This window comes from Mustela putorius, unplaced genomic scaffold (assembly GCF_011764305.1).
Source record: "Mustela putorius furo isolate JIRA1106 unplaced genomic scaffold, ASM1176430v1.1 tig00003869_pilon_pilon_pilon, whole genome shotgun sequence".
Lineage (NCBI taxonomy): Eukaryota > Metazoa > Chordata > Mammalia > Carnivora > Mustelidae > Mustela > Mustela putorius.
This window is the reverse complement of record NW_025422021.1, coordinates 2,977,945-3,005,119: the sequence shown is the minus strand read 5'-3', so window position 1 is coordinate 3,005,119 and position 27,175 is coordinate 2,977,945. Positions and strand designations below refer to the sequence as shown.

Below are 27,175 nucleotides of genomic sequence, written 5' to 3'. Positions count from 1 at the left end.
AATGAGCTGCGAGTTGAAACGATAACTTCCGGGTCATTCCCTTAGACGACAAGGTGTGTTTCCTCTAGCTTTCCTCCCTCTGCTGGCCTGGAATGTGGATGTGGTGGTGAGCTGAGCATGCAAAAAAGGGAATGCAGACCAGAGGTGGCTAAGCAAGAAAATGGAGGAGCCTGGCCTCCGAAAGAGCTGTTATACCATTTCTGGATTGTTGGGTGAGACAGAAACAAGCCTCCGTTGTGTGAAATCCACTGTGCTCTTGGGCTCTTGTTACAGTAGTCTATCATGTATTTTCACTAACAGAGGATCGTACATATACCTTGTGAGGTATTACTATCCCAGTTTTATTAGAGGATTGAGGTTTAGGGAGATTAAAGAACTTCTTTATAATTACACAGGTGGTAAGCGGTAAGCTAGGATTTTAATCAAATGCCTTTCCCATTAGATCTTTTTAATACTAATAGAGAGAAAATTACTAATTTATAGAAAATCAGTATTATGCAGCTTTCTAATCTCCGATCTATTGATCTGATGGGATTATAAAAAGTCTTCAGTTTCACTGAATTAGAATCAGTGCTACAAACCCCTATTTTTCTAATAAAGTGCCTAACAGTTACCAACCTTTCTAGGACCTACTCCTCAAAAAATGTTGCATTAGAAAAAAATTATACAGAAAAAGTATGTTGATTCTCCAGGACTAGGACATGGAAGGCTGGTCAGAATGTTCAAATAACTTACAAAATAATACACTGAAAAAACACAATAACTCAGATCAGCAGCTTTTCTGGAATGCATTTTCTTCCCTAATGTTATCCTTATATTAACACATAAATTTGTTCTCAGAAAGAACCATACGTGAATTCACTCACCACTTAATAAACATGTACTGAGTGCCTAGTCTATGTCAGGTACTTCTTTAGATCCTGGGGGAAACAAGAGGAAAGAATCTAGATGAAGTCCCCACATGCACGGAGACTACCTGAATGCAGCTACTGTAGGTAATATCCTATACACATGAATGTGACAGGCTTTCAATGTGCACCAGTAATTCACATTTTTAAATTAAACTTTGTTTTGGAATAATTGCAAATTTACAGAATAATTACAAAGATGATACAGAGAGTTCCATATACTCCTCACTCAGTTCCCTCTAATATTAGCATCTTATTACCAGAGTATATTTATGAAAATGAAGAAACCAATATTGGCACAGTAAGATCAACTAAATCCAGAATATATTCAGATTCACTAGGTTTCGGGTTTTAGGGGTTTGTTTGTTTGTTTGTTTTTGGTTTGCTTGTTTTACTAATTTCCTTTCCCTGTACAGGATCCAGTTCCAGACTACCACATTACATTTACATCTCAAGCTTACTTGATCCCTTTTAGTCTATGACCGTTTTTCAGCTGTTCCTTTGTTGTCATAGCCTTGACAAGTTTGAGGAGCTATTTGGTGTTGTCCAATTTTTTTTTCATAATTGAACTGGAGTTTGTTTAGAATATCTAAGTAAAGTGCCCTTTTCATCATTGTATACCAAGGGATAAATGATAGCAATATGACTTGTCACTAGTGATGTTAATCCTGATCTCTAAGGATTCCTGTTTCTGTTTGTTGGAATATATTGGGTGTGCTTCTTGCTACTGAGATAAGCTCCATTTGTGTAATTCTGTACTAAACTATAGTAAATTTATTTGGGAATACATTTATACACACACACATATGCACAGGACTTATAGGCCATAAAATAATCTAAGGTATAGAATGGCAAAATGAATTCTTAAATACTCTATTTCTATCTTTTATATTCAAGATGCTAGGTCTTAAAGATTTACATATTATAAGCATACTCACTCTATGAGAATGCATTTTGGAAGGTTCCTTAAAAGAGATCATCCCCATCTTCATTCTGTCCTCAAATCTGCTGCTTGGTACACAGAAATGGTGACTGGTGCTCTAGCAGGCATTTGGAATATCCGGGCCATACTTTAGCAGTGCATTCCTTAATGACTTTGTGGAGGCATCAGGCAAACCCGATTACAGACCTCCAGACTTATTTTGTGTGGGAAAAAATAAACTATCTGTTTAAGCCATTATTATCAGGGCTCTGTTTCAGAGTCAAATGCAACTCCTGATGGGTAGTTTGGAAAAGAGGCAGAAGGAAGTAAGATTTGTTGAGAGCACTGTGTACCAAGTGCTTTATATGCTTTAGTTCACATCATCATCAAGACAAAACAAATTTGAGAAACTAAAGATCAATGGCACTAAAACTCATGCATAGGTTTACAAAGCTCAATATTAAAACTGAACCGGGACTGGACTCCTGGGTGGTTCAGTCGCTAAAGCGTCTGTCTTTGGCTCAGGTCATGATCTCAGGGTCCTGGGATCAAGTCCCACATCGGGCTCCCTACTCAGCCGGGAGTCTGCTTCTCTCTCTCCCTCCTTCTGCCACTCCCCGCTACTTGTTCTCCCCTGCTTGTGCTCACGCACTCTCTCTCTCTGACAAATACATAAATAATATCTTTTAAAAAAAAAACTGAACTGGAATTTAAGCCAAACTGTGTTTTCCCATCACAGCATGCTAAAATGTCCTGTTCATCATAGGTACCAAGACCTATGTTGATTACTAGCAATGGGTATGAACACATATTATTTTATTTCACTCAACAAGTAATATGAGATAATACTTAAAGAAATAAAATGACATATATTTAAGTATGCAACAAAATAGTAATGTGCATCCATAGTTTGAGTCCTCTCATCTCGTTCCATGGTTAGCACTTCAAATGGTACAAAAGGCATCAGGGCAAATTCAGGAGTGAAACCTCAGACTTACTGTTCTCAATCCACATATAACTATAGATTTTTCTCACTGGGCTAGAATGGGAAGCCATTCAGACCACCCATCACTCTACCCACCTACTTATGCATTCATATGTACTGAGCATCTACTATATGCCAAACAACTTGTTACTTCCTGCATATACAATGTTGAATAAGACACAGCTCTTGTTCTCCAAAAGCTTGTAGCTCAGTAGGAGAAACAAAAAAATAAATATGCAATTAGAACAGAATACCACCTCACACCAGTCAGAACGGCTAAAATTAACAAGTCAGGAAACAACAGGTGTTGATGAGGATGCGGAGAAAGGGGAACCCTCCTACACTGTTCGTGGGAATGCAAGCTGGTGCAGCCACTCTGGAAAACAGTATGGAGGTTCCTCAAAAAGTTGAAAATACAGGTACCATGCAACCCAGCAATTGTGCTACCGGATATTTACCCCAAAGATACAAGTGTAGTGATCCGAAGGGGCACATGCACCCCAATGTTTATAACAGCAATGTCCACAATAGCCAAACTATGGAAAGAGCCTAGATGGCCATCAAGAGATGAATGCATAAAGAAGATGTAGTATATACATACAACAGAATACTATGCAGTCATCAAAACCCCTGAAATCTTGCCATTTGCAGTGATGCGGATGGAACTTGAGGGTATTATGCTAAGCAAAATAAGTCAACCAGAGGAAGACAATTATCACATGATCTCACTGATATGAGGAATTTGAGAAACAAGACAGAGGATCATAGGGGAAGGGAGAGAAAAATGAAACAAGGTGAGACCAGGGATGGAGACAAACCATAAAAGACTCTTAATCTCAGGAAACAAACTGAGGATTGCTGGAGGGGAAAGGGGTTGGAGGGATGGGGTGGCTGGGGGATGGACATTGGGGAGGACATGTGCTATGGTGAGGGCTGGGGATTGTGTAAGACTGATGAATTGCAACCTGTATCACTGAAACAAATAATACATGATATGTTTTTAAAAAAAAAAAAACAGAATAGGGTTTTTCAAATTCAGCACTAATGACATTTTGTACTGGATTATCTTTGTGGGGAGATCTGTGCCTTGTTGGATATTTAGCAGCATCCTGACCTCTACATACTGGAGGTCATTAGCACCCTAACCCTAACCCTTTGTTATAACTGAAAGTGTCTCCAAACACTTTGGAATGTCAAATACCAATTGTCAAATGTCCCCCAGAGGTAAAAATCACCCTTCCACCTTCTATATCTTCCCCTTTCCCTTCCGTCATTGAGAACTACTGTAATAAAGTACAAGCCACCACTCTGGAGAAAGTAAATCCTTAACAGTGACTTGAAAGTTCATGAAGTGTAGCCAGATGAAGTAAATAATTATATGTGTGTTTATATGTGTATCAAGAAGGCCTTCAAAGCATGTGCAAAAACTCAGAGTTTTTAATGCATACAATACATCTGGGGGAATAAAGGTAGTCTAGCATGTTTGGAATGGGAGGTATGTATAAAAGGGAATTAGGAAAAGTTGCATGTGCCTACAGAAGAATAGAGAGATCTAGTCTGGAGAAGGTAAGAGACTGCAATCAGAACAGGCAACCATTGGGAAGAGAAGGAATTCAGTTTGGGATGTGTTAAATTTGAGTTACCTGAGGGACAACCAGGTGAAGATGTCCAATAGGAAGTTAAATTTTCATTTCTGGAAGGTAGGGGCTTGACTCAGGCCAGAGAATGAATACCATCTACATATAGAAGCCGTATGTGTAGATGAAATGACCCAGGGAGAGTGGAGAGGCCGTGGGCTTGACAGTGGCAATGTGGACATGGGTGAGGGAAAATAAGAGTGATCATGATGTCATAGGGAGAGTTTCATAAAAATGGCATAAAGGTCAAACAGATGAGGGTGAGACATATCCAGTGGAGTTGGCGATTAGACATGGCGGCCTTCGCAAGAGCCACGTTGTTGATATGTTCTGGGTGGTAAGCCAGCTCCCAGTGGGCTGGAGTAGATGGAAGGGTATCAAGAAGAGTCACATTCAAGAAATCTGTAGAAAGCACTGGAATCATGTAAAGATAGTGCTCATGGTAGAATAAATGACAAACATACCCAGAGTCAAAAAGGTGAGTGGGGACAGGTAAGAAGAATTTTAAGTATGGTTCTGACATCAGGTTAGCTATGGATATTGCTTATAGGCTCTGTTCTTATTTTTGGCTCTTGGAGTCTCCTGGGTATTTACATTAAGCTGCCTCATAGAATTTCTGAATATAAGTGCAACTGGATTGTTTTTGCCTCTCCACAACATACCACATGATTCTGGGTGACTTTACAGTAGCTCTTTACTTGTCTGAGGTATATCCTCTGAATAAAGAATCAATAACACCCGACTCACTGGGCACTAACTATACAGATTTCCCTTTAAAAACACAATATTCCAAGTCTAAAAGCAAGAATTTAGAGCAATAAGTTATTTTATATAAAATCTCTAAAACTATTTTATCATTAAGTGTGCTTATGAAAATCTTTCCTTTGAGAGGTTTTGTCTTGGAATAACTGACTCATGGGAGACAAAAGCTGACAGGGAGTTAAGAGACCTTCTACCTCCTTCCTTACTCCTCATCCACTCAGTGATTTTAGATGAATCCCTTTCCTCATGTCTTATAGTTCTTGCCCTTGACTCCATAGCTTCTGCTGACACTGTTACCATCTCTCCTGTGTGCCTCTAGATGGTTTCCCAACTGGCTTCCTCACCTCTAATCTTTGCTCTCTCCAAGCCTTTGCCATACCTCGTTAGAGTGATCTTTCTAGAACACATATGTGAATAGTTCCTGAGTTCTACTTGGAATTACTTGTGTCATGGCTTCTCACAAAATTCAGAAATCCTTATGTCAGATAAAGCCTTTTCCATTTGCTCCAGCATCCTTTGCATATTTCATTTCATCCTTATATTCCACCTGTACAGGACATCTGTTAGATCCTGAGGCTTTATACTGACTTCCTCCCACAGGCCTATGTTCTTAGACCTCCATCCCCTACTCATCTAGAGAATGATATTCAAACTCAGCTCAAACATCTTCTCTTTAAAGTCCAAGTCAATAGTCTTCTCTCATCTGAACCCAAATAGGAATGACCACTCCTCTTTTGGTACTCTCCCAAATGTATGTTATATTTGTATACCTAATACAAATTTCTGTAATAGTATCAAACTGCTTTATTGCATGCATTAGTTTTTATAGGTGCATCTTCTATTGAACTCTCAGCTCCTTGAAGACAGGGGCTTCTTTTTATTATTATTATTTTCTGTCTCACTGAAACATGTTATTTATCAGGAGCTCAGTAAATATCTGTTGAATGAATCCACTCCAAGCCTCTATTACTACCAATGAGGGAAAAAGGCCTGGAGAAGTTAAAGGACTTACCCAAGGTCACCCATCTAATGAGTGGCAGAGTGGGAACAGAAGCTGTGGACTGACTTTAAACTAGGGCTCTTAGCAGTGTCCCAGATACTACTTCATCTGTTTGAAAAGAGAGACACCAAGGCCCAACTTTGTGGTTTGCTAACTTGGTTGAACAATGTTTTGATACGGAATATTTAAGAGACTATTTGATGAGAACACTTTTTTTTTTTTTTCTGATTGAGAGAAAGTGTGGGCTAGATAGTTTCAAAATGATGTATTATTTGATTTTATTCTCACCTTTTTCTCTATTTGCTCCTTCAGCCTGCTTGACTTTACCAGTTAGCATTCAGTTAGATATTTTCAAAAATTTCAAAATCTGTAAGTAGGTATCAGCTGAAGACAAACTAAGTGCTACCACATTCTTCTTGTTGACAGAAGGGGAAAAAAAACCTGTCTTGAATGAAGAATTTCCCATACGTATTTCATACATCAATAATTAGTAGTAGGTTGAAATTGTTTTTGTTTATTTGTTTTTGCTGTTTAAAGATAAGAATCAAAAAGAGACGAATAAATTCTAGTGTCTCTTGGAATTGTGTGATTTAAGTTGCCAAATATGAGCAGAATAAATTTGTATTAGTTACAGTTTTTTTTTTCTCTTACATGTCCATAGAGATAACTAGCTTGTCCTTCTCATTCATTTATTCACAAATAAAACAGAACATTTAACTGGTAAATATGTTTTATTTGGAATGCTTTAATAGTTCTTAGTATATAACATTAATATGTAAAGGCCCTGAAGAGTCCATAAAACTCTGCACAACAAGCTCTATTTTAATAATGCAGAGACTATGCGAGATGGAAACCAATTTCTGCTGTTCAGATAACATAAGCAAAAACAATTTCCCGAAAGAGCTGAGGCTTTTTTAAACCTAAAAGGTTTTTAGGTTTCAAACCTAAAAGAGGTTTAAGATGCACAGGTCCTCCAGATGGCAGAGCTTAACATCAGCCTCAAAAGAACAGAAAAAGAAAAGATTAAAAAAAAATTCCCTCCAAACGCAGGCTTCTTTCAAGTCTTCTACTCAAAAGAGGATCTAGGATGCTAATGAATATTCAACTTTTGTTTCTTCTAATAATAAATTCCATTTCTAAATCTATGAAGTAAAACAAACTTGCACTATGTTTAGTTTCTCTCAGAAGATAAAGTGGTCTTTCATATTCCTTCAGGAGTTGATGGTACTTGAATATAAACAGACTTGACATGCTGAGTTGAGGTGAAAAAACTGAGAGCCATTTTGTCAATGGCAGTTTCTAACCTTTATTGGAAAGGCCAGCATTTTGCAGGCTCTTTTCTCAGGATCAGCAAAACTTGTGATATAAAGAAATCCTCTTCAGCTTAGGCAGATTGTCATTTCAAAGAGGAGGAATGAGTGAGGAAGATGATTTTTCTCATCTTTATATGCAACATCCCACAAGTCAAGACCCAGTCCTGCCATCATTCCTCATGCAAGCAGACAGGTAGGAGGTGGTATTTGAGTTCTGTCAGATTTACCTACCACAGTTGCTAAAATCATCTTCCAACCTAGTCTCTTCTCTCAGGAAGGAGCCTGAGGCCATGAAAACCACTCATTCATCACCTGCTATGCCACAGTGATTCTCTGAGCAGACACTCTGGGCTGGTGTAATTTGCTTGACAGCCCCGAGGTCAGCCTGCCTAGTGACTGAAAATCTTTTCTTTTCCATCTTGAAATGTTATAAGGCATTGTCCTTTCTATACATGGCTGATGTTCCTGACTCACCATCAGTGGTGGTGAATCTGAAAAGCAAAATGTGATGATCCAGTAGGACTGAGCTTGAGAGCTAAACATGGAAGAAAAATTTCACAAATTGATAGGAGCTCTTGAAAACCCCTGCATTACAGAGAGCTCTGTCTTCATCTTACCTTAGGCTTTCAGATCTTCCCATCCAACCCAATACCTCCAGACTCTCTGATACTCTTCATATTTTTGTCTTAGTTTTCAAGCAGATTTCTATCATCTAGAGCAATTCCATATGTTGACTGGTACCCCCATATATTTACAGAAAAAAAGCAGCTCTGAAAATAATCATACTCAGGCAACTTGGGAAGAATTAAGAAAGGTGTGTCAACTTCAATTTTGAATTTTCTTTTTACTTATAGTTTTCCTCTCAGACTTAATGCCCAGGAGGAAGTAAAAATCATAGTTTACCCTCTAGTTGTTCAATAGCATACATAAAATGAAGAGGGGGCTTAACTCAGTTCTAACTGGCTTAATTTGTGCTTTGAATGTTCAGGTTTCTGTCCATTCTCCTACCAAATCCAAACCAGTCAGAGCTGCCTGGACACACACATTGCACAGGGAAAGGAGAGCAGCAAAGAAAAGAACAAAAGGAGGTTAAAGAAAGAGGGAACATACATTTATTTCTGAAGTGGGAAGGTGTACTGGCATTTCTTTAATTCACAGCAATTTTGTGCTCCCCAAAGAGGGGGAAGAGAAAAGGTAGTTCTCTCCTACCCTAGTCAAAGCCCAGATTCTATATCTATTTCCTATTTGTATATATCCATCAACACTGGATCTGATACGTGAAGGGTGTTTTACTGTCGGGTCCGAGAATTTAGAATAATTAACCAAGCTTTACCTTACCAGACTAGCTCCACAAATAAAAACGGAAGATTGTTATGAAGACACCATTAGCTAGTTACTGGAATACAGAGGTTTAAAATTGTGAAACCAGTCCACTTTGGTAACAGGAACTGGTTCTTATGGAAAGCTACGCAACTAACCAATATGAAGAAAAGGATGTTACTATGATGTGAATACTTACTTATGGCTAGTCCTGCTTATTTTCCTTTTGTGAGATAGCTAATTATAATTAGATTTTGATTTAACATTCATTAAGCTGTCATCACAAGGACAAAATTATAAATGAGGAAAAATGTAGCACAGTATAGAGGAAACCACATATTTAGAAAGAGCAATGTTAACATCCTTGCTGTTGTGTAGGGTCTGTGTGTGACCCTAGAGTGGTCACCTAAGCTCCTCCGCCACCATGATCTCCATCAACAGATGATGTCCCTCTGTCAGTATTATCAGAATTGTGGGAGAGAAAGAACAGATCCTAGAGATAGCCTCCTGGGGTTTGACCTCATTTTCCACAACCTCAGTAGACTTTCGGCAAGTGAGGGAACCTATCGGTGTCTCAGATTTCTCATTGTAAAATAGGGATTACATTGAAATTTGTTTAACGGGATTATATGAGACAATGTATGCATGGGGTTTCAGCCCAAAGCCTGACATCTGAGACTTTACCTGCCCTTATTTTACTTGTGACTGCTTTGTTATTTTTATTACCATAATTATTATACCATCCAGAATATGGTAGTGTATCATAAATAGCAGCTTTAGTTCTCTCTTTTACATTTCCTTTTTGTCTCCCTTCTGAGACTTTTACATGCTTATTAATAAATAGTACATGCCTTATGAATAGGACTCCCAAGCACAGAGACAGAACCCAGTGGGAGGCAGGGGGTTGGCTGGGCAAATACTTCTTTGTCTATATACTTTCTTAGAAGACTTGTCATAATAATCATCCCTACAGAGGGCTAACTGCAGAAGCATCTCAAGACGGTTCTCCGCAGATGGTGCCTTAGCACTTGGTGGAGATTTAGGGTGAAAAGTAAATCAACTGGCCCTTTTCTTTTTGCTTTGGCTTATATTTTACTCTGCGTACTTAACACTAAGAATGGGTTCTCCTTGGAGGTTCCTAAGATAAATATTGTCTACTACCTCTTTCATGTCCTCATAAATCGGTTATCATGGAATATGTGGGTTGACTTCAGTAATAGGTAGACTGAGGCACAGGAAGAGCCTTTCAGTAGTTTGTCAAGGGTCAGAGTTACAGGCTGAATCTCAGGTCTCCCTCCAGTGTTCATTCTATAAGGCCACTCAGACCCTTAGGTCTCTTCTGCTCCAGTGACTCTAAGTATAAGATTATTTTCTTTTTTCTTAGTGGAAAACAAGACCCAGAGCCTACGCAACAGAAAATGTCATGGTATTAGCAACACTGTGACTAGGTGTCTTGTAATTACAAAGTAGGCAGGAACAATATCTTTCTTAAAATTAAAAAAATACATATATATATATATACATATATATATGCAATTTTTGAAGAATAAAGGTATGAATTGACTTAAAACGGAGACAGATCTGAGACTTGACAGATTTTGGTCTCTTTCTCTGTTCTTTCTTCCCTTTTCATGGTCTAGAAAATTTAGATCTCCTAGCAGCGATGCAGTTTAAGAGCACTCTACACCTTTTTCCTGTATTCATACAGGCAAACATAATATCTATTGCAGGGGGGGGGCTGCTTCCTTAAGTAACCGCCGTTTTTAGTAACTCATAAGTATAGCATTGACCACTGTAATTTAATAGTCTCAGTATGTTGGATAGCTAAAACACAAATTCAGTCATTACAATCATAACACGGACTCGACTCTTTTCATAGAATGCTTTCCTTTGGCAATAAGTACACCCCATTAAAAATGGAGAATGAAAGCACGACATTGAGATTAACCCCATGTTATCTTTACAGTAGCAGAAACTCATAGTGAACTTCCCCACCCATAAAAGTGGTAATATTTAGTAATTGGGAAAAAGAATACTGAACAAAAACACACTATAAGATCTTTGTATAATGTTTCTTACAGAAAAAAGAAATGTACTATAAAAACTCCTTTGGAATTACATTCTTTTATTTCATGGTCCAGATGGAGTTGTTGCATTATGTTAATTATTAACAAGGTAACAAAATATGAAACTGAAAATGTGTTAGCTCTAATTGCAAGTTGTATGTCTAAAGTGCTCATGGAGGGTTTTTGGCAGCCCTAATCATTAGGTATTTTACTCCTTGGTGTCATTTTTATTGATAGCAGGCTCTAAAGGCTTCTCAAAAATCCCTGCAACCTTATATTTAGCATATTATAGGTGAACACTGAATTTTCATATGGGAAAACTATCTATTACAATCTACTTGGGAATTCTAAAACCAAGGTCTTTGCAGTGAGCTTTATTTATTTATTCAACCCACCATAAAAAGTTACTGTTAGAAGGGAAGACAAAGGAAATAACTTGTCTGGATTCATTTAAATGTCTCTAAAATATTAATATTGCTTTCAATTATGATAAAAATGAATTACTTGCTATCAATGGGAATGAAAACCTGGTTTGGGGCAAGAAGTATTTTCTTTAAAATATAATAAACATTGAAACATAACAGAAAATCACCTTCAGAAATTATATATGAAAAAGAATATTAGAGTATCTGAAAAAGTCTCCACTCTATTAATTTTATTCTGTTTGCTGAACATTTCAAATATTTTCCATTTAAATACTTTCTCTTTACCCAAAGTTACCAACAACAATAGTATCCCTGAAAATTTTTTTTTACAAATCCATCATGAATACATTTTATTAAACATCCATTTATATTTCTGAACTATAATTCCATGAGAATTGTTTTAGGAATTTTTTTAGATTACCAAATGGAAAATACCCTCTCACTTATTAAAGTTCTACAAGAATCTAGGTAATTCAATTTTCATGCATCTAAACAGGACCATTTGAAAGCACTCCCAAAAGATAACAAAGTTCTGAGGAGGCACAGACACCCCAATATGAGAAAAGACAAGACTGTCCTTGCTATTTTTTAACAAGATATTAAGATTAACTGGTTCTACCCAAATTTCAACTATCATGAACGTGTTTTTTAAGAGTTCCTACATTTCTCTATATCACCCTTTAGCCCATCTTAGGTATTACTAGGGTGATCGCTTAATTTGCTATCTAAAAAGGAGAGCAGTTTTGAGAATGAAAGGGGATGCTATTAATAGGCACAGCCTGAGACAGTCGCAAGCAAATGGGGATGGACGGTGCCCTCACTTACACCTATCTTGCTTCAGAACCCGTCTGCTGCCAGTAAGTTAAAAATGCACACGTGCAGTAGTTACCTTCTCCAAACTACAATATCTACCTCCAGGACCATAAGTAATGATGGCAAAGGAAAGGGTGGGAGTAAAACAACCAGGCAGATTTCCTCCAAATTTGAAAAGGAAAAGCAGGCAAAAGGAATGAAAAGACCAAAAGAAAATAAGATCAGTTGCTGGAAATGGGCATCAATGAAAAACATTTCACCCTGCCATTCCAGTTACTTGCTTCTTGCTTTCCTCTGAGCCCTTAGCCTACTGATAATATGTTAGCAGTTTGTTGGAATTAATTTGTTATTGTTATTAAGCAGCTCTAATTTCAACTTAATTTGGCAGTCACACAAATAAATTTAAATAAATACTAGAATAAGCAGTAGTTAATTCTGTCAGGTTTCAGTTGTGAATTATAATACTCAAAGCTGTTGTGAAGTGTCCAGTGCTCTAAATGGCAGCTACACTCATTAAGTCATTATTAACTCAACCACAAACACTATATAATACCTACTTTTTTGCGTATGTTACAGCAGGGAAGACATTATTCACCACTACTGGTTTCTAGTCTTCTTTGTGTCTGCCTATATCTAAGCCCCAGTGTTCTGAACCTAAGTCACAGAAAATAATACGCTAACATGTGACTCGAGCCAGCTTATGGCACTTGGCCTAAGGTTGACTCAGTTACTAAAACCACCATCACTGCTGTAAGCCTATTGTGAGCTGATGTTATTTTTGATGATAGCATTTTTGAAGCTAGTTCAGATAAAGAGGAGGCATAATGCCCCCCCCCCAAAAAAGCAGCTTGTTAAGTAGGATTCTCATTTCAGGACAACAGTATCTTATACAAACCATGAAAAAAAACCACTGTCTCAGGTGACATAGGCGAACTCTTCTTATATGTTAGAAATGACTAGCAGACTTTGGAGATCTACAAACATGATAAAGTATATTTCATTAAGCATAAAATAAATGCCAGTGAAAAATAATAACCTGATTTTCATCTTCGTTTAGTATTGACACTTCACATTGTCAAAAATGAAAACGATTTAAAATATTTTACTAAAACCTGAATATAGAAGGATTCAAAGGAAAAATGATACTTTAAGTATCTGACCTTTTCATTACTAACTCCAAAACACAGAATTTGGCTTCCTCTGGGAAATGGCTTTCCTAGGCTTTCTTGATGTAAATATTAAGCCCTCAAGGGGGATTCTGTGGTTGTTTCACAGCTATACCAACCTTGTCCCATTATTTCTTTCCAAAAAAAAATCTTAAAAACTACATTTCTTGAATGCTCTTGTTGCTAGGGTTCTAGACAGGATTTTGCTTCCACCAACTATGAATGCTTAATTAGGTCACATGCAAAGAGACTTAGGGCCTCAGGCTTCTGTTGTGATGCCTTGGAGAGCAGCAGAGGAACAAGGTGTTGAAACTTCTCTATTGTGGCAGTAACAGCTGCTCCTTGTCAAAGCCATGTTCTGTGATAGGCCGAGAGTCATATCCAGAACGTCAAGCCAGGTGATTTTCAACTATCCCAAATATTCTGGAAGTCATTTAAATTGTTCTAATAAATCCCTTTCTTATGGAATTAGCTAAAATGAACTTGTTTCCTGCAGTTGACCCCTAACCAATGCATTATCCCTTAAAGTGAGAACTCAAAATTGCTCATTTCCTTCCTCAAAATTAAAAACAATAAATGGAACATATTTTCTCCTATGAAATAGAATTTTCATCTTCCACCTTGGCCTCTTTTTATTTTTCTCCAACAATTTAGCAGATTCTTGGCACGCTACGCAAATCCCTCTCCTATCTCCCTATACCTTCTTTTGCTGCTATTAAGGAAAACAATATGAATTAAATTGGTATGTTTTGGAGTGGTGATCTCGTCATTCTTAGAATGTAGGCCATACCATTTACCTTCATTTGGAGACTTAAAGTTATGTTCTTGTACAATGAAAACAAAATTTTCCCAACCGGACTTCTACTTTGTAGTAATACTACAAAGGTATTACAAAAGTAAAGGTTCAGGTTGCTAAATGAAGTTTCTATACAGAGTAAACAATTCAAGAAATGATATCAGTGGGTGCGCAAGAAAGGTAAGAGATTCCACAGTGACTGGTGAACAGCTAAATCTCTGAAGGGAAGACTTAAAATCTACTTCACTAAGTGCACACTGACAAATTTGAAGTAGAAAATAACCAGGGAGTTCCCAGAGTCAGAGATTTATGTGTTTGTAACTTAATAGAAAGCATACAGAACAATACAGCATTTGAACAACTGTTTTCAGAGCAAACATTTGTAAGAGTTTAGAAGTGAATTTATATGGAAACGTTATGGAACCACTTTACTCTCTTCTAAATTGCATAAACTCCACTCTTTAGAATCTTTTAGTGGCTCTCTAGTTATTAATATTTGTATTAGATTTCTACTGCTGCATTACAAGTTAACAAATGAACTAACAGGCTTAGCACAGCACCCATAATACTGCAACATTCTGTAGGTCAGAAGTCTGAGTGGGTTTTACTAGGTTCTTTGCTGAGAGTCTGAAAGGGTGACATTAAGGTGTTGAATAGGCTGTACTCCAATCCAGAGGATCTCAGTTCTGCCCCCTCAGAAGTCTCTTTTTTTATTTTTATTTTTTGCATATGTTTGCAGCCAAATCATGGTAGTTTACTTCCAGAATTACTTCCAAAATAGAATTTTGGGGTCCATCAGTGTCCTTTCACTTTTCACTCTTTTTGTTCCTTTCAGTTCTAAATGGTAGTGTTTCTGTTGATAAAATTTTCTTAAAAATTTTGTCTTTTTTTTTTTTTTAAGATTATATTTATTTGAGAGAGAGAGAGAGCCAACATGAGCAGGGGAGGGGCAGAAGGAGAGGGAGAGAGAGAAGCGGACTCCCTGCTGAATGCAGGGCCGGAAGCAGAGCTCTGTACAAGCCACGCGGGACCTGACAGGGGGCTTGATCCCAGGACCCTGAGATGGTGACCTGAGCTGAAAGCAGACACTTAGCCAACTGAGCCACCCAGGTGTCCCCTAAATTTTGTGTCTCTTATGGATGATACAACAGTGCTCTCTATTAGACATATCCACAGGTTTTTCTGAGATAATTCCTTCTCTGTCTTTGGCTCCTGTTGAGATGGGTGAGGGCAACACAGATTCCTAGACATTCCTAATTGAATGGCGAAAAGCTATGAGGCACAGTCTTAAATTTTTATGACTGAACACTGATCATCAGATCTTCGAAATGTTTCAGCAAAAAGTTTTAGAGCCACTCTTGGCTTTTTTTTTTCTAGTTCTAGTTCTGTTCTGTTCTTTCAGAGGTGTCTTAGTTTTAGCATCTTTTGTCAGCTGAATAGGTTGAGAACTTCCCAAATTTTCATGCCCTGTTTCCTTTTCTTCCCTCAATTTATATCACTCCTCTTGCATTTTACTTTAAGTAGCAAGAAGCAGGCCACATCTTTAACACTTTGCTTGAAAACCTCCTTACCTCCATATCCCAGCTCATCTTTCCCAAGTTCTGGTTTCCACATAACTGAAAGAGACAATTCCACTCAACTTTGCCACTATGTAACAAAGGTCTCCATTCTTCCATTTCCTAATAATGTGTTCCTCATTCCCTACTAAACTTCCACCACCAGTATCTTTAATGACCATATTTCTAAGAGTTTGTTCAAGGCGATCTAGGATTTTTCTATTATACTCCTCAAAATTCTTCCAGCCTCTATCCACTCCCTTCTCCAAAGCTATTATTTAATTGTTATGAGAGCACCCCACATCCAGCTACACAATCCATCTCTTTAGAAAGATCCCATTTCCCTTGGCTCTTATTCTTTGTTGGTTCTTTTGTTTTTAACAGAACAAATCTGGTGTTTATATTTTTATTGTGGGTTTAGTGCACCATCTTACAAGGCACAGCAATACTTTACCACAATTCAGTAGTAGCCAAAGCTACTATATAGATGTATATATTGTTTTGACTGTGTTTTACAAATAAGATGAACTGCCTTAGCACCTATGTTTGAATATGCACACAGCTTAATATGATGTCAGTGACTGCAAATGCAAAGCTGATCTGTATCCTTCACAGTTTTCTCCCAAAAGTTGGTATCTCTACCCTTGAAATTAAGCTTCCATCAGTCTTCTGGGTTCTTTCCATCCATCTTTCATCTGGTCACTCCATCTGAGCTTCTCACACAACCAATGCATAGATATCTTTGTGTCAATCATTCATAAGTCCTGTTGATAGATGCTATATTCTAATACCATTTTATTTTGCATTTTAATGTAGGTTGAGAACACTGGAATATTTATGAGATCTATGTGAAGCATATATGATGTTCAAGTCTTATAGTTAGGGGGAAAATGGATAATATTTTTGCTTCATAGGCCTTTTTCTTTCTTGGGTTGAACTTCAAGATCTAAGTTGAAGTGTCCTGATACAAAAAATTCAATACACACAAAACTCTTTGAAAAGACTAATTCAACTTTTCACAATATGGAGAAGTAAAAATAATCTTCACTAGAGTTCAAGCATTGAAAATGTCAGTCCAAAGAAAGAATCTTGAAAAACTTCCAACTTAGTGAAAAGAAAGATTTATAACATGGTTGCCATGGTAACTGCCTTGTACCCTGTTGCAAACCAGTTTGTGGTTAGTATAGTGGCTCTGTCTTAGGTTCTTCAGGATTAAAGACAGTCAATAAATGCAAAGTTTTGAGAACTCAAAAAAAAAATTAGTAAATCTTGAGGCTGTTTCAAGGAAGACATCTTAAAAACATAGTCAAGCCTAAAATCCATAAAAATGAGTTTGTTTTCTTGAGTATGCCTGACATGACTCAACTACCCCTTCTGCCATGGCTCTTTCTGGAGATTTAGTTCATGTGCTGTTTAGTCTACCTCCTTCTTCACTGTGGTGAGAGATACTAGCTTAGGCCAGGTATGGATTGGCTTTTCCTATGAATGAAGCTAATCAATCTTAGGTCATGGAGCTCACCACAGATTTTTCCTTATTTCCATTGTGGAATGGTTCAAATGTACTTTGGTTTTAAGTGTCCAAAACATGTGCAGGCCTATCCTTGATATATAAATCACGTGATATATCTGAATATGTCAAAAAATTAAGTCCATTTATAAGATAGAAACCCTGCAATATTCTAGTATGTGTTTATTAAAAAACAAAACCAATATGAGTGGTGGTGTGTGGGAATGTGCACATGATGCATCAAAAACATGAATCATATACATTATTACAGTTTTTAAATGTGGATTCTGAAAAAGCCATGACGTTATAACAATCATCACAATAAATTCCTTATAATTAAGACTTTGCATAACAACAAAATCTGACATCTTCTAATATCTAGTTGTTTGGCACTTTGAAACATTAGCCTTAGAATTAGTGCATATCCTTCTCATAAGAGTTTATTAAAATTCTTGTGGTTTGGAAATTTCATTATTTATTTTTATTATCTTAACATATACTGTATTATTAGTTTCAGGGGTAGAATTTAATGATTCATCAGTTGCATATAACACTTGGAAACTATTTTTTTAAAAAAGCATTTTGTGCTCATTCCTTTTATTAGTTGGGGGACAGTTTGCTATAAGCAATGGATTTTTATATTAAATGCTTTAGATATATACAGTGTGAAGAAGAAAATGATTCTTGAGGACACTTATTGTGTAAAGAATTCCAAAATATGTGAGGAATCATGGTTTAATCCATATATAAGGAAGCACACTATTTGACAAAAGGTAAGAAAATAAATGAGTAAGTGAACATTCTAATAATTGTATCAGTAAATATTTTGTGTGTGTGTGTGTGTGTGTGTTTTAACGGAAAACAGTACACCTCTGCAGGAATGAATAGGTATTTAGAACTTCTTGAGTAACAGATGGTATTTGACTTTTCCAACAGACTGCCATGGTGTTATACTTCTATATTCTATAGAATCTCTTAAGTGATCTAATTACTGGTACACTTGTTTTTGGTTCAAAACATACTGTATGGATTTGGAAACTGAAATTCTAGGAAGGCTAAGGGACTTGCTCAAAACTAAGCTGTTTGAGTTTCTAAGCTGAGATTCACCCAGACTTTCTGATTCAAAAACCCGAGGTATTTATTTCCTTATACAATTTAGTGCCAAACTCATGTAGATGGAAAGTATTTGACAATGAGAATTAACAGAAACAAAGGGAGAATATATCATAAACTTTTATCACATATTGTCATATCAAAGAAAGAACAGCCAAATGTTTCATTTCAACTAACTGCCAAAATTTCTGTCACAGCTAAATTAATGGGCAAAACTTAGAGAAACCCTCTTCACATTTTCTTACTTAATATTTCTCCCAAATCATTTAAAAACAGAAATACTTTTCATCACTTTATATGGAACTATTTTCTCCCTAAACTTTATGTCTGTTAAAAAACCTCTTATATTAAAGGAGATTCTATATTCTTTAAATGTTATGGCATTACATATCAGTACAGTGTTTGCTCCAAAGTGAGTACTCAGTAAATACTTTAAATGACAACACCAGTTCATGGGCATTTCTTTTTTTCTTTTTCTTTTTAAAGATTTTATTTATTTATTTGACAGACAGAGATCACAAGTAGGCAGAGGGGCAGGCAGAGAGAGAGGAGGAAGCAGGCTCTCTGCAGAGGAGAGAGCCCGATGTGGGGCTTGATCGCAGGACCCTGGCATCATGACCTGAGCTGAAGGCAGAGGCTTTAACCCACTGAGCCACCCAGGCGCCCCCCCCCTTTTAAAATATTTTATTTATTTATTTGACAGAGATCACAAGTAGGCAGAGAGGCAGACAGAGAGAGAGGGGTGGAGAGCAGGCTCCCTGCTGAGCAGAGAGCCAGATGCGGGGCTTGATCCATGGGCATTTCTTAAACTACAAACAAATATACCAGTGGTGATAGTGATTAGATCAACCAAGGGATTCTGTAGAATAGATGTGGGAGAGCAAAGCAGTCTCTTGGAAGTTCAAATGCTATTCAGAAGACCGGAGTAGCCAGGTTTGATGACAACATAACAAAAAGAGAGTATACAATGGTGATTCAGGAAGAAATTCCTGCTATGTGACAGATAATCACCCTTCCCCCAGCCTAAGGGGCTCTGAGAGGAAGCCACTGGTTCTAGGCTGCTTTCCCCAGGTGGACTGCTCAGGAGGCATGGTTGACACTGACCACTTTGAACATGCCCAAGGAAAAAGAAAGGTATCGGAAGTGTGAGCGCTAACCAGAATCTTGATCTCACATACGTTGTGTTCTTTGGTGGTTCCTTAGTAAACCTAAGTGAAAACAACTCCAAATGGAACCTATCATCATTTGTGTCACTCTCCTAGCTCCGACTACATTTAGAGGTCTGCCGTGCTTTAAGGCCCAGCCGTTGCTAGTGAATGTTTACAAATAAAAGAGTTGTAGAATAACCAATCCAATTTGAGTTCTAATAAAATAAGCTAACTCCAGTATATTGGGAACTAAAGATACCCCTCAAAAACTATATGGCATTTCGTTAAAATACCATTTTACTATGCAATTAAATAAGGGGGGGGGGTTAGCATTTCTGCTGAAAAACTATAAATGCAAATTGGACACTGACAAGTTTGACAATATTAAATTACTTCTGCGAGCAAGTCAACCAGAGGAAATCTAATAATATTCTAATGAAAAGAGTATTGCATAGCTTTCTAAGGTGGCTACTCCAAATGAGAAAATGTTTATCTAAATATGTAAGTCCGGGAAAGTTATCATGTATTCATTTCTATATTTTTTTGGATCAATTATGTTATCTCTCAAATCTTTGAGGAGGTATACTCCTTTATATTAAAAGAATAATGTAATTCCTTCTATTGGATCTACAGAAGAGCATAGCCATTTAAGTTGCGTAACAAAATTAAAGTAACTGTCTTGCATTTCTTGTTCTATATAATGCTGCTTGTTCACACAGCAAACCTGACTACTACACTGTGAGAACCTTAAAGGCAAGAACCATTCCTATATATTTATTTTCCTTCCTCCATCACAGAAATCAGCACATGGTGAGTACCTAACAAAAGTTCCTAGAATTATATTACTCTCACGGAAAGACCCACATTCTATTTAGGAAAAATGTTTCCAACTCCCACCTTCCCTACTAATAGCAACATTAAACTCCCACTGGAGAAGGAAATGGTGAGGTGCAGCCAAGTTTCTCAAAAGTTTTGTGAATATATGTGGGTAGGAAAAAAAAGACAAGATTAAAGAGGCATTATAAATGCATAGGCCATTCCACTCTTGGATGAATGAAGGCATATAACCCATTTTGTATCCCAGTCAGCACCATTTTGTTTGAATATACAAGACAAAACTGCACATTCTTACAGTCCTTTGAAAGCATTAGAGACTCTGGGTATATTTCTTCAGCAACAACTAGAAACTACTTTTAGATTTGGGGATGCTGCCAGCTGATTTGATAGCTCTATGCTAAGGGAGGAGGAGTAAGTGTTTTGGGCTGGGTGAAGCAAGAATAAGAGATTTTGAAGTTCACTAAGTATATTCGAAAATATCCCAAAGCAGTAATAAAATATTCATTTTATGTATAAAATGCTTGGTTATAATCTAGAATTATCATTTTTATGCTTTATGAAACTAGATAGCAGGTATGGAATAAACAATTCTTCTGACTTTTAACATAACAATAACTAGTATATAAAGTTCCTTTCTTTTTTTTTTTTTTAAGATTTTATTTATTTGTTTGACAAAGACACAGTGAGAGAGGGAACACAAGCAGAGGAAATAGGAGAGGGGGAAGCAGGCTTCCCGCCAAGCAGGGAGCCAGATGTGGGGCTTGATCCCAGGATCCCGAGATCATGACCTGAGCTGAAGGCAGACGTGTAACAACTGAGCCACCCAGGTGCCCAGTATATAAAGTTTCTAAATCTAAGCGTGTATAATAATTTTTCAGTGTTGCTGATTCTACTTTTTTTTTTTAATAGCCCTGGTAAGTAAAAAATAAAACCGGATATTAAAAAAAAAAAAAACAATTTTACCTGAGCCCAAGTTATTTGAAGTTGGGTTGAAGTTTCAAACTCACATTTGCCACTTAAAATTAGGACACAGCTATGATACATGTGCATGTTCCTGAGTTATTTGAAATTCTGTATTAATTATAATACACCCATTACAAATATCCTTGGGGTCAATAGCTACAAGGTTCCTTAAAACCAACAGAGCCAGTGATATTGTTACATTAAAATTCATGATCAAAAGGAAAGGTTCAAGTGTTTAAACATTTTTCCCCCAAATATGCCATTAGGATGATTTGCTTTTTTATTATCGATTTCTCCATTTAAAACTATGATCTGCTGAAACTTTTACTTTGACAATATCCAAAGAGTCAACCAGAAAGAGATTTCAAGTGCAGGATCAAAATGACTGAACTTTTACTACTTAGTGACTAACCTACAATTCTCATTTCAATAATGGGAGATATATGAAAAATCTGTAGCATCAAAAGAAATTGAAGATCTCTCTATAGTAGGTTCTACAAAAAAGAAAAAAGGAATATAACAAGTGTGGTGTATTAGGATATGCAGGATTATTGACCACTGGTGTATTGTTTAGACTTACTCTAGAAATAGTAATTTTATTCTATAAGCTGTGTGAGACTTCATTAGAAAATACCCTGAGAAGATATTTATGCAGTACTTAAAACTGCCCACTAAAAAAATGTGTAATTGGGATCAGACTGTTTTTGTGAGCTTTCTTTTAAGGCATTGAATGATTATAGATTCAAAGTTTTATTAACCAAAAATACAAAATGCAGGCTTTCCTTTTTAAAAATTTTTTTTACAATAATTACAGTCTACAATCACTAAGACAGCCAAACTGGAACCACTTTGAATATTATGTCAGAGTTTGTTTCTCTACTAGTCCATCTAGGCATAAATTACTTTTTTTTTTTTTAACCTTCTCTAATGGTAACCACTCTGCGATTTTTCAAGAGAAAACATTATACGTATTGCCAACAAATGAGACTCTGAAAAACTAGAATGATTTTGCAACTAGAATATTACTGTTGTTTTTTTTTTTTAACTGGAAGTCATCATGATTCAAAGGTTACATTAGAGAACTAAATCTTGACATTATAACATAAATTACCTATTTGGAAAATTCATGGATTGCTAACAAGCATGTTGTAACTCAATAAACTTTCTTTAATAACTCATTAAAGAAATGTATCCTGATATTTAGTTTTCTTTGATTAGTATTTTAAAAACTCTTCATGTTCAAAGATGCTAAAATTTTCCTTAACTACCTCAAAAGATCAGTGTGATTCCACAGCATCTTCAAACCTATTTGAGATTAAACAATCTGATTCTTACTATTTAACTTTGTTCCTCATGGGTTTGGATTGCTAGAAAACTGATGGGGCTTTAACTAATAGTAATGCCAGGGCAGAACAGAAGAAATGAGCATTGGTGCTGGAGTAAGCAAATGTGGGTTCAAGTCTGGTTCTGCCCCTTTTGATCTGTGGGGCCTCAGAGTCATTACCCTGTCTAAGCCCCAATTTTCTCACCTACAAAGCGAGGATGGTAACACTGCCAGCCTGTATAGGAAAGTATTGAGGGTTAAATGAGAGAGTGGGCCTAGTGCTTAGCAAAGTACACATACTCAGTATATGTTAGCTGGTGTTACTACAGCCTTCCAAGGCAGCCCCCAAATAATAGTTTGGTTGTATTGGGGTCTATTTCTAAGTACAGGCATTGGTATAGATCTTTCAAAATAAGGTTTCTAGGATCTCAATTTTTCAAAAGAAATTATTTTTAATCCCAACAACAACACAATGGCCAAGGACCTCTGAACAACAATATTATTTACATTCAGGTTATGTGAACTTTATGGTAATTTACAGAACTCAGAGTACTAGCTCATACAAGAATGACTTCATATGATTGTAGCAGCAATTCTATGAAGTAAGCCAAGTCAATAGTACCTCCAGCTGTCCCTTAATAAAGGCAGATTGACAGCATTTGGTTACTTAGAAAAGCTCACAGGGTTAGTTACCAATGGGGCTGTGATGAAGTTTAATTCTTCCTAGTCTGGTAGTTCCTCCACGTTCCCTTTCCACACAAAATAAAATAAACCTCTTTTTAGGGGAGAAAAAAAAAGGCTATGGCAGACACTGATATTTATCAGAAGTTGAATGCAGGTCTCCTTCAGAAAATGTCTCTGTGGTAATCTGTGATGAGTTTTAAAGCTGAGTCCATTTAGAACACTTTTAATGAAAGCCTTCTCTAAGGATTAGCACTGTGGGAGATATCAGAGTGAGCTCACAGAGACTCTACCCTCCATAAATTTAAAAGCCAATCGGAAAAATGGCAAAAAGGTTAAAAAAAAAAAAAAAGCCCCAAACCCTGAAAGTATAGGATGGACTATAGAAGATGATGAAAATATATTTTCAAAAGTGAATTCCTGAGAAAGGGCTAATGATGATTATAAAAAAAAGGAGTGATCTCAAGAAAGAATGGAACTGAAAAGAAATAATAATAAAAATAATTGGATCCCATTAAAAGAATGGTCATATTACCTAGAATTTCTGAGTTAGCTGGCAGGAGAAAACTGCAGTTGGAACTTGGAACTTCCATCAACCCTTCCCAAAATTTAAAAATATTTATGTTGGTAAGCTTTATTAAATTCTGCTCATCATATAAATTCAAATGCAAATGATATACCAGTAGGCCTTAATATCTGGCAAGCCTTTTCCAAAGTCAATATTTTTGCATATTGTAAGTATTCATAACTATATTATAGGGCTTATTCTATACAGATTTTAATTTGTTGCAAAGGAAAGCAGTAAGTTTGTCTTGGAGGAAACTTTCTTGCCTGCTTATAAATACTAACTTTGTCCAAGTGGTTTCTGGAGGGAATTTCTCAAACTATATTTCCAAGGAGTACTATAATATTTAAAACTGTAAAATGTCACTATGCCTACATACACCTTTTAACTGAATTCAAAAATATTTTATATTCAGTAACACAAGCAAATAGTATTTTCTTTTCACACAAGGTATGCAATTGTGAAGTGATTTGTTTTCCACATTGCATATTTTAAGAAGTACTCATGTGATGTTATTTTGTTTCTGATTACGCATCTGTTAAAATGGTGTATCTTCCATCTTTAATATAAGAAAGTCCTTTTCCGCATGTCAAGGATTTTGACTACTTAATAGAAGTATGTTTAAAATACAAAGTGTGATTTTTTAAAATACACATAGCGATGTATTTTGACATGTTAAATGATAGGTAGTGATTTTTTTTAAACATGTGTATCTTTTAGTTTCACTACATGCTACTTACCATTCTAGCCTTACCAGAAACATTTTCTGATTAAAGTAGGACATCACGAGCACCTGGGTGGCTCATTGGGTTAAGCCTCTGCCTTTGGCTCAGGTCATGATCTCAGGGTCCTGAGACTGAGTCCCACATCGGACTCTCTGCTAGGCTGGGAACCTGCTTCTCCATCTTTCTCTGCCTGCCTCTCTGCCTACTCGTGATCTCTGTCTGTCAAATAAACAAACAAAATCTTAAAAAAAATAGAATAGGACATCAAGACATACTGCTTCCTGTGCTATTTCATCTGTGTCATATTCTCTGGTTTTTAAAACAACCCAAGGGCGCCTGGGTGGCTCAGTGGGTTAAGCCGCTGCCTTCGGCTCAGGTCATGATCTCCGGGTCCTGGGATCGAGTCCTGCATCGGGCTCTCTGCTCAGCAGGGAGCCTGCTTCCCTCTCTCTCTCTCTCTGCCTGCCTCTCTATCTACTTGTGATTTTTCTGTCAAAAAAAAAAACAAAAACAAAACAACCCAAGTCATCTACCACCTGAGGAGGTGTTTTCTAAATAAGAAACAACTGAAAATTTCACTAGAATAATCAATTGTTATTAAGTAGGTTTTTCTGGGTGTTTTTGTTTTTGTTTTGTTTTTTTGTTTTTTTTAGAGAGAGACCAAGACATGGTTTATTTATGGGTCATGATGGTGGAACCTAACAGCAGTCATTCATGTTGGGTCACCAAAGTAAATATCACACCTTGTTGAACAAACAAGGTGACAATGGATCCCATTGCTTGTAAAATGTGTGTACAGGCAGGAACTATATGTATATTTATTGGGTGATTTGGTTCAGTGTGAAAAGTGAATGGTCAGGAATCCTTAAGATGCATTTATTTTCATACATTATCAAATGAGCTTAATAATTACAGGGAGTCCAAAAGACCATTATTAACTCATGTCAGTAAGTACAGTGTTCCCAAGTGAGTTAACTGGTTCTACTGAGCAAACGTCAGTGGTATTAGAGGCCTGAGGCCTCCACTGTCCTAGTAAATCAGAGCAGCAAATAAAAAAGTCAGCTTTCCTTCTTTCGACACAGGTCATTTAGCCTGAAACCTATGGAATCTTCTGACTATTCTGACTAGTTCAGACCATTACTATCTAGGTGAGGAGGGTTTCTCAGGACCAATGAATTCTGAACTAATTTGTAAGCCACTTTTGGAAAACAAGAATCCATTGTTTTGTAAATCTGATTAGAGATTATTATTATTTTGTAATAACTTGAGAAGTACAAGTAGTAGTTGGCAGGCAAAGAATTTGTAGGAATCCAGTAACCATATTTGTTAAAATAACCACATCTGTTAAAATTTATACACAATTACCTCTGATGTACTGATCAGAGTTGATCAAATGATTACTGGTAGGAGACATGTTTCTGCTACTTCTGCAGCATGGAAATTGAGATTAGAATTTGAAGGAGAGTTTGAAAAGAGCTCTCTTTGTTCACAGAAAAATTGAAAAGGTTAAGAGGATGTGACACTGAGCACCTCCTTGGAGGGTGTCTTTAAGTTTAGAGCTGACCAATATCACACGCTCATATTTTTAGAGGTCCCTCTCATTACTGTAGTGTCTGGATTTCCCCAGGACATGGGAGTCACAAACATTCTTAAAAATGCCTTATTAGACATTCGGCAATACAGTACTGCCTTCAGAAAGCACAATTTCTGCTTTCTGATTCTTCAAATATTTCTTCTCTTTTTTCCCTGAGAAAAAGATTATCTCCTTTATGTTTTGGGAGCTGTGGAAATCTAGAGTTTTCTAAATTCTAGACTGGAGTTTTAGGTAGATCTATGGAGTGTCTATAGCATAGGCAAATGAGTTAAAATTTAATGACTGACATGTCATCCCAGTTTTCTTTATTCTGTGTTTAAAAAATATCCTTGACAAAACGTACCATTTTAAAAATAATTATTGAAGAGTTTCTTTCTTATTATAAAAGCAGTATAGCTTTATTATAGAAATTTTGAAAAGCACAGGATATGATAAAAATGAAAATGAAAATCTGTATTTCCATCACTTGGGGATAACTATTTTTGACGTTTAGATATTGGCCACATTTTCCTAATTTCCATAGACTCTAGACAGAGTGAAATATGGGTGATTTGAATGAGAATTTCTCATACAGCGAATAGTCTGGGAAGGCATAGCTCTGGGAGAGAAGGCGCGATGGTATTTGCTGGGTCTTGGCTCTGCCTCACTCTGGGATCTGTGGTTTCTCCTTTGGTATCTCTTACTATTTGTTTACCTAGATTTAGTAACCCAGACTGTTTGGTTCTATCTTTGTTTCTGGCTTGTCCAAGGATGAGGCTATGGGCATGATGACGTTAAGGCAGACATGTGTGGGGTGCACTGGTATACTGGGTGAGAAGAGAGGGGCCTGAAGCCTTGAGACTCACGAGCATTGACAAAAGCATCATGGGTATTAGTAAATGTGAAGAAGAGCAGCTAAAAAGCTAGGGGTGGGAGGAGCTAATAGAATAATAGATATATGGAAATCCTATGTGCCGTCAAAGGAACACTCGTTCACAAATCGGTGAGTGACAGAGTGCCTAGTTCAAGAACACTTTAAAAACTCCTGGTTATGATGACAAAATATAACA

At 36.8% G+C, this 27,175-nt stretch overlaps 1 protein-coding gene across 9 annotated transcripts in view; it reads right to left on the bottom strand.

Annotated features, from left to right (window-relative positions):
* Positions 1-27,175, bottom strand: part of ZNF385B (zinc finger protein 385B) — a 417,541-nt gene that overhangs the window by 131,689 nt on the left and 258,677 nt on the right. The gene's annotated exons all lie outside the window — the stretch shown is intronic.